Below are 11,707 nucleotides of genomic sequence, written 5' to 3'. Positions count from 1 at the left end.
GACTTGGGGGCTAGTGGACTTACCTCAAGGAAAAAGGGCTATTTCAAACAAATGGGTCTACAAAGTGAAAACCAACGCCGATGGATCAATCGATAAGTTCAAGGCGAGACTGGTCATCAAGGGCTATTCACAGCAAAGAGGAATTGACTATGACGAAACTTTCAGTCCAGTAGCCAGGAAGTCTACTATTCGAACGTTACTCAGTGTTGCCGCAAATGAAGGTATGAAACTTGCACAGATTGACGTTTCAACGGCTTTTCTGTATGGTGACTTGAAGGAAACCATATACATGCAACAACCTGAAGGACACGGTGATGGATCTGGGAGAGTATGTCGACTAAAGAAAAGCTTGTATGGGCTGAAACAAGCCCCTCGTTGCTGGAATGAGAAGTTTAGCAATTACATCATCAAATTGGGTTTTCGAAGGAGCGAAGCGGATCCTTGTCTTTTTGTTAGGCAAACAGGCTCCACAAAAATGTTCTTCGTCCTTTATGTTGATGATGGTTTAATTGCAGCCAATGACGAACAGGAACTTCAACAATTTATCGATGACTTAGGACGAAAGTTCAAAATAACTGCTAAACCTGCGTCGTTTTTCCTGGGACTGGAAATCAATCGAGAAGAAGACGGCTCGGTGAGGGTGAGTCAAACCCACTACACCGAAAAACTGTTAGAACGATTCAACATGAGTAACTGCAAGGCAGTGACTACTCCAATCGTCAAGGACAACGACACAGAAGAAAGCTCTCGAAACTCCGAGTTTCCATACAGACAAGCCGTGGGAGCATTGATGTTCCTCATGTGTGGGACACGTCCGGATATTGCGTACGCACTCAGCGTGGTATCCAGAAATCTTGAGAATCCAACAGATCGAGACGTAGTTAGGGTCAAGAGGATTTTGCGGTACCTGAGAGGTACAACGAACTGTGGGCTTCTTTACAAGAACAACCAAGCAAAGGGGGTTTTTGAATGCTACAGCGATGCAGATCATGGTGGTGACCTTAGCACGGGGCTCTCGACCTCTGGTGTACTGTGCCTCCACTCTGGGGCCCCTATTTCCTGGATGAGCCAAAGACAATCTTCCGTTGCCATATCCACAACTGAAGCTGAAGTTGTAGCTGCCAGCGAAGCTGCCAGGGAGATCATCTGGATCAAGAGGATTTTAACTGAACTGGACCAATTGAAAGCAACACCTACATTACAAATCGACAATGAAGCTGCTATTCGACTTGCCCAGAATCCCGAGTTCCATCGAAGAACGAAGCATATTCGTATCAGACATTTTTTTGTTCGCGAATTAGTAACTGCTGGAGAGATTATGGTTTCAAAAGTAGATTCTGAAAAACAGCTCGCGGACATATTAACAAAACCATTGTTTTCAACCCGATTTAGAGATTTGTGTAACGACATGGGAATCTGTAAGTTATTAAATAAGGGAGAGTGTTGATGTATTTCTCATTTTATAATTATTTAATAACAGTACTTTTATTTTGTTTAGGTTGGTACTAAAACCAACGAGTAGATGTAACTAAGGAAAAACCTGATATACGCCATAGACACTAACTTGAAACTTGTAGATGGTAAAACAACACGTTCACGTTTGAATAAACAGTTTTAGCTTTTAAATCAAAACAGTCGGCCTTATTAGAAAATCCCAACATGATTATAATGAATTTTGTGATTCATCACATTCCTCAAATGATCATTTGCCACAACAATCAACACCACAACCACCACCCCAACAATCAACACCACAACCACCACAACAATCATCCGAGCTATCACATTCGGGAAATGGAACCCTAACTGGATCAAGCAGAAGAAATTTTTTTTAAATATAATATTAATGTAATAAAACAATGTATGTAATAATTAATGTTTTCTTATGTATATAATAAAAGTATTATAAAAAAATAAGAATGTTTCATTTGAACATACTTAATAATAAAATTTAATGTTGTAAAGAGTAGAAAAGGGAGAGGAGGAAATTATAAGAATATAAAGACATAAAGCTGGATAATTTAAAAACATTTGTTACCAAACCAATATTCAGTGTAGTGTGTCCATCTAGAGTACGATTTGTGATAGAGTGCGAAAAAAGTTGTATTATGGATCAAAGAAATATGGTACTAATAGATATTCAAGGATTTAAAATTACCAATAATAAATTTATACCGAAAGAATTGGCAATTTTAAAAAATAATAAAATGGCTCATTACGTTTTTGCTCCTCCCTTCCCATCTACATTATTACCAGATGATGTTCAATATCAAATAAAGTGGTTATCAAAAAATCATCATTGTATAAAATGGGATACTGGATTTGTACCGCATTGGAAATTTCAACAAATCTTAAAGAAAGTAATAAGCGATGGTGATTCAGTCCATGTCAAGGGTAAAGAAAAAGCAAAATTTATCGAAAAGTGTATTAAGATGCCGGTAATAGAATTACCAGAAACTCCTCGATTAGAATCATCCAAACCGATGTGTTTATTTCATATAAGCGAGAATTGTTACTGCAGCATGCAAATTGTTGCAATGTTATATAATAAATTGAAACAATAATATAAAAAATGTTTGTTATTTTCAATTATTCAATTATCACCAGTACGGGCGTAGCGGGCGTAGTTGCAATACAACGGTAACGATGATTATGCAACCAACACAACAACTAACCGTTCCACTTCAGTTGACCTATATTTGATATTCCCCACCACATTCCGCATTGTAAGGTAAATTTTTTTTTTATTATTTAAAAAAAATAATATAAAAAATGGGTTTTTTTGAAAAAAAAAGTGTTTTTTTTCTCTTTTTGCTTTTTTTGCAAAAAAAAAAAACCACTTTTTTATATTATTTTTTTAAAATAATAAAAAATTTTACCTTGACCTATAGAATGATTGTGGTGGGGAAAATCAAATATATGTGAACAAACTCGATGGACAGTCAGTTGTTGGTGTAATCTTGGTTGCAGCTGTTAACATGTATTTTCAACAAGAATATGACGGTGGTGATGATGTTGTGCAGTGTCCCTACGATAAGTTTCACCGTTGTTTACGTCATAGAATGACGAAACATATGTGGAAATGCCATCGAAGGGAGTATGAAAGGGATCGGAATATTCGATATTTCGAATTGAAGCATAAAATCGAGCAACAACGATCCCAACAACTTCGTCCGGTGCAGCAACTCCCCCAACAACCACAGCAACTACCACAACAACCGCAGCAACTACCACAACAATCGCAGCAAATTCAGGGGCAAGGGTTACAACCCCCTCATCAAGAACAACAACAGCAGCAGCAAGAAGAATTCCAGCAGGTGCTACAACAACTGCAGCAGTTGCTACCCCAAGAAGAGGAGGAATCTTGGGATAATTTAAATTATGGAACTTATATCCCACCATGCAAATGTAGATTTGTTAATAAATTATTATAACTATATGTTTTAATTTTTTTAATTAATCCGACAATGCATAGATGAATTTATTTCCGACTTATAAATGTGGCTGGTTAATTTGATCGTGGTGTTCAAAACGCATAGTTGAAAGTAAAAACAATTTTTACTTCATGTTCATTAATGAACACTAACATATTTTAGAATACATTTTAACATAGTAACGTATCATAAAAAAATGTAAACAAACAAGGTAAGTATTCTGAAATTATGAAATTATAAAAAAAATATAAAAGCGCTAGAGTTAGAAAATAATATACCATGATATATTTAAAATTTCAGAAATGTAATTTCAGATCATCAACCAATAGAGTTTTCGATAGATTTTCTCATGATTCACGAAAAAGTTACAAGTTTAAAAAAACCACAAAAAATCTAAATACATATCTCAGAAATGTTTGATGTGAGGAAATGTTTAAAGTATGGTTAAACATGTAAAACAAAACAAAAAAATCTAAATACATATTTCGGAAATGCTTGATGTAAGAAAATGTTTAAACATGTAAAACAAAACTTTACTTAACCTGACCTGACCTGACCTGACCTTGACCTTTGACCCGACCTTGACCTTTGACCCGACCTTTAACCTTTGACCCGACCTTTGACATTTGACCCAACCTTGATCTTTAACCTTTAACCTGGCCTTGACCTCTCCCCCACTCCACTCCCCACCCAATTCGTTTTCCCTTAAAAATCATGAGCATTCGTGGGGAGCTTCATTCGTGTGGTGTGCTTCATCGTGTTAGTAAAAATGAAACGTGCGTTTGCTGATTTCTGTGGGTGCAGTGGTGACCAGGAGTGTAACAGTTGTGCTCGTCCTGGTACATCTCGCATCCGTAGTCCACCTGCAAATGTAAGTATGAATGATTCTCCACTTTTAAGAAGTCTTTTACATCCCAAAAGACTTTCTAAAATTATTATCCATTCTAACAAACTCATAAAGAAACCGCGAATTGAAACAATTATTATTGAAGACACTCAACCGGAAATTATTGAAATTCCGGATACACAACCCCAAATAATTGAAATTCCTGATTCACAACCCCAAATAATTGAAATTCCTGATACACAACCCCAAACAATTGAAATTCTCGATACACAGCCGATAAAAACTATCGAAATTCCGAATACACAACAAATTTTAGATTCGGTGTTAGAAAACGATTTTGGAATGGGTAATGAATTTGGGGATATATCCCTACTCAATTTTTTCGATAATAAAAGTGGAGAAAGTGAGAATGTTGATGTAGATGTGAATGATCATCGTGATGAAAATCTCGATCATTATTCCGAAGTTGTCATCAATGATCTTTACAATCAATGTCAACTCGGCAATAATGATCAGGGTGTTCATGATGATGATTATGGTGATTTGGTACCTACTTTCGATGAAAATCTTTTAAATTCTCAGCAATTAATCGACAGACACCAGATGCGTGACAATAACTACGATTGTCAACGTTTGATGGATGTGGAAAATAAGAGAAGCCAGATGCGTGATAACGACCAAGGTTATCAACGTTTGGTGGAGGTTGGTGAGGATTTGGAAGATGTCGACGATATAGGTTCAAATTCACCAGCACCAATCATCGATAACATATTAGAGATTCAATCTGTCGCTGACGGTGTAAATCAGAGGGGTGGTGTTGGTGAACTGCATCACCCTTTGATACAAGCCGTCGAGATGGATGAGATCAATATGGATGTCGATGATGGTGTTTCGGAAGCATCAAGTATAGCTTCTGATAGATTAGGAGATGATATTGATAATAGCTTGACAGAGGAGCAGCATCTTTGTCGAGTAGTTGACGATGCTGAAGAACTTACTCTTCAAGAGCAAGTTCTTCAAGATCAAATTGATGAAGAGCAGCGTCTTTGTCGAGTAGTTGACGATGCTGAAGAACTTGTTCTTCAAGAGCAAGTTCTTCAAGATCAAATTGATGAAGAGCAGCGTCTTTATCGAGCAGTTGACGCTACTCTGATTCAAAATGTGAGAAATATATCTCATGATTTATCAGTAGCTCTACGTGATTTATCAGGATGAATGAGTAGTGAGAAAGAGTGAGAGAGAGAGTTTAAATAAAAAAAGCACACCCGCGATGGCAAGCGTGACTGTTCCTCCACGTGGTCTTGCTGGATATCTATTGTTTATCAATTATTTTTTTATTTTTTTTTTTTAATTTGATAAATAATAGTAACTAAAGACAGTCTAAATGTAAACCGCGCAACTAAATATGTATATTTTTTCTTTTGTTTATAATATTTAGCAAACCGTTCAATGTGGAAATTGTTTGACACATTTCACTACCAATCGAGCATTTCTGAGACATGAAAAGGAGAGTTGTTCAAGAAGAAAACGTATACGTTCGATGATCACATATGTTACATGTGCAACATGTGATATTCAAATTCCCGCGACAACACTACATTCCCACCGAAAATCTGCACAACATAAAAACAAATCTTTGAAAAAACTCGAAGAGGATGGTGTTCATCAAATCGCAACAGCATTCGAATCAAATGTTACAAGTTATAGGATAACCGGTGAAAGAACTTGTGTTGATTTGAATGAATTTATCGAAGAAATCAGGGAGAAAATGATAAATCTCATTCAGGAAAACGTTGAGAAACATACAACTGTAAAATTAAACTTGGAGCTGTTCGGACTGTACACATTGGAATCGCAAAATCTTTTTGACGTAAAATCTTTCAACACTAGAAACATCATTATAACTTTGGGTTCTAATTGGAGTAATATTATTGAGGATTTTAAGGGGGTTATTGAGAACAAAATGAGCGAATTCTTGGAGAAAGATTCAGGTAAATAAATTTATACATGTATTATTATTTACATTATATTAATGTATTTTTTTTTTGTTTTAGGATGGAGTCTAGTAAGCATCATATACATGGAATTAAATTTTAGCAAGTACAACCCACTCAGAGCTTCATCATTTATTCATTTACCTGCATCTATAAAAAAAAGAAATGCTGTGGTCAACGTTCGCAATCAAGATTATTACTGCTTCGCTTGGAGTGCGGTAGCTGCAGTCTGCAAACCGGAAGGACCGGAATGGGATCCGAGATCTTATCCACACTTTACTCAAATTTTCAACTTTGACGGTATCGAATTTCCAGTAAGGTTAGATAGTTTAAATATTTTCGAACAATTAAATAATGCTTCTGTTAACGTTTATGGTATTGAAAAGTTATATCAGAATGGGCAACAAAATTATGAAATTGTCGGACCGTTATACTATACGCGATGTAAAAAACCGATACACATAAATTTATTATTAATTAGTGATGATGATAGTAATCAACATTATTGTACAATTAAAGATTTGTCAAAATTAGTATCGAGTCAAATTACAAAACGGAATGGAAAAAAGCATTTATGTGATGGATGTTTACAATATTTTCGAACACGTGATTTACTAGAATTACATTGTAAAAATGATTGTGGGTATTTATATGTGCGAATTCCTAATACTGATCCGATAAAAAATAAGATTGGAAAAATGATTCCTGGTAATATATTAGAGTTTTCAAATTTTCAAAAACAAATTCGTGTTCCTTTCGTTATTTATGCAGACTTTGAATGTTTACTCAAACCATTAGATAATTGTTTACCTGATCCAGAAAAGTCATGGCATTTAAAAACATATAAGCATGAACCTTATTCCTGTGGATATTATTTGAAATGCTCCTTTGATAATAATATTTCCAAATTTTGTTTGTTTCGAGGTAAACAATGCATCAGAGAGTTCTTAGATAGTTTAGAAAATGAAGTCAAAGTAATTTATGATACATATTTAAATATTATTAAACCGATGCATCCTTTAACGGCTGAACAAGAAAGTGAATATGCATTTTCGAACACATGTTACATTTGCGAAAGACCTTTTACAAGTCAAGAGGCTAAAGTTAAAGATCATTGTCATTTAACCGGACAATATAGAGGGTCCAAGTCATTCTACTTGTAATCTAAATTTTAAACTTCCAAATTTTATTCCGGTCTTTTTTCACAATCTCACCAACTACGATAGTCACTTGTTTATTAAACAACTATCTTTAAATGGTGAAGATATCGATGTAATTGCAAAAACTAAAGAAAAATACATCACATTTAGTAAACACATTCACGTTGGTAATTCAGTTAATGCAGAAGGAAAGGAGGTACGCAAATATATAAAACTACGGTTTGTAGATTCTCTTCGCTTTCTTCCTACTTCCCTAGAAAAATTGGCATAAACATTATCGTCAAGTGAATGTACCGAAATTAGAAAATATTATATGCATGATGAAGAATTTGATTTAATTAGACAAAAAGGTGTATTTCCCTATTCATTTATAGATGATTGGTCAAAATTAGATCTTACACATCTTCCAGATAAAGATGATTTTTTTGATAAATTAAAAGAAGAACATATTTCAGATGCAGATTATGAGCGAGCTCAAAAAGTATGGGATGTATTCGATTGTAATACTTTAGGTGATTATTCGGATATTTACCTCAAATCAGATATTTTACTGTTGGCTGACATTTTTGAAAATTTCCGTAATACTTGTTTTAAACATTACGGTTTAGATAGTGCTCAGTATATTACGGCTCCATCATTCAGCTGGGATGCAATGTTAAAATATACAAAAGTACAATTGGAACTCTTGACGGAAATTGATATGCTTCACTTTTTTAAAAAAGGAATTCGAGGTGGTGTCAGTACATGTGTCACGCCAATAACAAGTTTTTACCTGAATATAATCTATTGGAACCATCTTCATTTATTCTTTATTTGGATGCAACAAACTTATACGGTTATGCTATGAAGCAATATTTACCTACGGGATCTTTCGAATGGTTAACTAGAAATGAAATTGAAAATTTTAATTTAAATGAACTTTCTGACACATCAGATTTTGGATACATTCTCGAAGTGGATTTGATTTATCCCGAAACATTACACTCACTGCATAATGATATGCCATTTTGCCCAGAAAATATAATACCCCCCCATGGAAAACATGCAAAATTAATTCCAAATCTATGTGATAAAACAAATTATATTATACATTACAGAAATTTAAAACAATGTTTAAAACATGGTTTAATTATTAATAATATTCATAGAATTTTAAAATTTAAACAATCACCGTGGCTTCAAAATTATATAAATTTAAATACCATGTTAAGGAATAGAGCAACTTCTAAATTTGTCAAAGATTTATTTAAATTATTAGTTAATTGTATATATGGAAAGACCATGGAAAATGTTGAAAAAAGAAGCGATATAAAATTATCAACGCACTGGGCCAATAGAGGACATAAAGTTGGAGCTGAAACTTGGATTGCGAAACCTCATTTCAAATCGAGGGAAATTTTCTATGATAATCTAATCGCAATAGAAATGAATAAAGTTCAAGTGACATATAATAAACCAATTTATGCTGGTTTTTGTATATTGGAGATGTCAAAAACTGTAATTTATGAGTTTTTTTATGATTTCTTGAAACCATCATATGGTGATAATGTTTCTTTATTATATACCTATACAGATTCATTGGTTTTACAAGTATTTTCCGAAAATGTATATGAAGATATTAAACGAAATTCAGACCGTTTCGATACTTCCAATTATCCACCCAATAATATACATTCTATCGAACCAGGTATTTCGGTTATAGGAAAAATGAAAGATGAATACGCCGCGCCGGTGCAATAATTAAGAGTTTCTATGGTACGGGTGCTAAAGCATATTGCATAGAATTATTAAATAAAATCGAAAAAAAAGCTAAAGGTATAAGTAAACATGTTGTCGATAAGCAAATACGGTTTTCTGACTATAAAAATGTTGTCACTGAAAATTCTATTCTTCTTTGTTCCATGAACATTTTCAAGTCGTGTTTACACGAAATGTTTACGGAAAGAAGAAATAAAATTGCTCTGTCCGGTGTAGATGATAAAAGATTTTTATTAACAAATTCACCAAATACTTTAGCCTGGGGCCATAAGGATATAGCTTTTCACATAAACTTTGATACGTTTTTAAATGAACTAAACAAAGCATGCGAAGATAATGTATGATAGAAAATTGTTTATAAGAAGCTGTAGAATTATATCATATTTAGTTGTGGTTTAATTTGTGTATAGTATAGAATGAAAATTGTAAAGCAAAAAAAATCATTAAATGTTGAAAATCATGAATGTTGTAATGATTTGAAGACATTACTTTTTCCGCCAAATATTTGAACCTGCGCAAACGGTAACAAATGTGGTCGTGATCGTCATCGAATCGGAGGAGCCCTACGTTGTGTCTTTCTTTTGGCGGAAAAAAAAGAAAAGGTTCGGAATGCAAACGATGAGGGTTCCAGTTGGAAGAGTGCCGCAAATAAAACACACATGTGAGGGACGCCAAACTTTTATTTCATTTAATTATTTGATCCGCAATGACTTTGAATTTTTGAAGCGAGCAACGCAAGATGGCAACAAAACAAAATATAAGGTATACACAAATAAACAGCATTAAACGATGCAACACAAAATACATAATTTACCAAAATCGAAATAGCAAACGGCGAATTTTTAAAGAAATAAAGACAAACAAGAAATTAGACACAATGCCAAATCTCACGTTGCACTCGCATACGCCAAACGAACCGACAAAGTGGATTTTTGAATTAAGGTGAATGAACGAATTTTTCCCGACAAAACACAAAAATAAACAAATTATAAAACGCGGTTATTGCAAAACGGGACCGATAAAACCCCCATAAACGGTATCCCAAAGGCGGAATCTTTTCAAACTTCATAACAAATTTTTCTTAAACACGAATTATAATAAAATATTTCATTTCGGTACAGTTGAGATACGGGGACGCGCGATTTCGTCACGAGCCGTTTAGATGGAGATACAACAACTACAGAGTACATGTGTGAACATTACTACAACCTCTAACGCATGCGACACCCCCACGCCCTATTTCTACATCCGCATACCGGTCGGAAGGGAGATGACGGGACACACAACTTCCATGTGTGGACGTGAATCTCACGCGTAGGTTCGGAGGGGACGAGGACAAAAGGAAAGGAAATTACGCTGAGCGAACGAAACTACAACGTGCAGTGATCTATATAGTCCCAATCATCAAATCAATGCCTATCGAAGTGCGGAACATTTATTACAGCCCGTGACGAAACGAACGCTGATGTCGCTCTAAACTGCTTTCCCAATTACATGACACAAACTTTTCTTCCGATACGAACAAATTATGATTTTAACAAATTTGTGAATTTAGCATGTCAGAATTTAATATTTACAATGCTGTTCTACCTGCAAAACATACCTGTAACAACAAAACACAGTCCTGGCTCGAACAAAGATTAGTGTAACGCGTGAGACAAAGGGAAAAAGTGGCGCCAAAATGGGACAGCGTCAATATCACTGATTTGCACCAAATCTCACGAGAAAACACTCCGTCTGTTAATTCGCGAATGAAAAGCGTTTAATTCAACAGCGGATGGCAGTGGGAATTAGCAAAAAACACGAGATTTTTTAAACAAAACACTCTGCACGCACAAAACACGTCTTGCCTCCGGTGAGAGTGGAAAGAAGAGCGCGCTTTTTTTTTCCCACCATCCCTTCAGTCACTTCTTGACCATGGCCTACTGGATTCCATTTTTGGTAAACAAACCAAGGCCTACTTGGTAGCCGTGAAATGGAATTTTGAATCGGGGCACTACATACGCCCCCAAGTGTCTTCAGAGTGCAGCGTAGTGCAACGATTGGAGACACTTCCAAGTGCCGAGTGATTCAAATTCCAGGTGTTGGAGCTTTGGTTGCGGTTGACGTGGTTGTTCGAGCTGGCTGTTGGGTCTAGTTAAGTCGAATCCGGGTGAAGTCTCTGGTCTCATGTTTGGCCGCAGGCCACCTGGGGTTGGAGGACGCCCCCGAGGACCGTGCAGCATGAAACGAAAAAAAAACATCAGCAGAATCACGTCCTGCGATAGTATAACTTAAGGTTACTGATGTTGTAGTTACCTTTTCTTTCGTTTGTCGTCGGGTCACGTAATGCGTAGACGTTCGGATGTGGCACGCCGTCAACCACATATGGGCCTGAATACAACGGGCAAAACTTGGAGATGACCTTGTTGGCGGCATCGGAAATGGGGTTTTCTCGAAGGAGAACGAAATCATCCACGTGGAAGACGTCTCCTCGCGATTTCTTCCACTTTTTCCTCTGCTCTGCCGCTTGTC

The 11,707-nt window shown here is 35.6% G+C and overlaps 1 long non-coding RNA gene across 1 annotated transcript; it reads left to right on the top strand.

Annotated features, from left to right (window-relative positions):
- The first annotated feature begins 2,910 nt into the window (after positions 1 to 2,910).
- On the top strand, positions 2,911 to 9,653 carry LOC138129659 (uncharacterized). Its single transcript, XR_011159315.1, has 2 exons — positions 2,911 to 6,272; positions 6,336 to 9,653. It is a non-coding gene; the product is annotated as an uncharacterized lncRNA (long non-coding RNA).
- The last annotated feature ends 2,054 nt before the right edge of the window (positions 9,654 to 11,707 follow it).

The sequence above is a fragment of the Tenebrio molitor genome, chromosome 4 (genome assembly GCF_963966145.1).
Source record: "Tenebrio molitor chromosome 4, icTenMoli1.1, whole genome shotgun sequence".
Classification (NCBI taxonomy): Eukaryota; Metazoa; Arthropoda; class Insecta; order Coleoptera; family Tenebrionidae; genus Tenebrio; species Tenebrio molitor.
The sequence above is the reverse complement of the archived record's forward strand: the minus strand, read 5'-3'. Positions and strand labels throughout refer to the sequence as shown.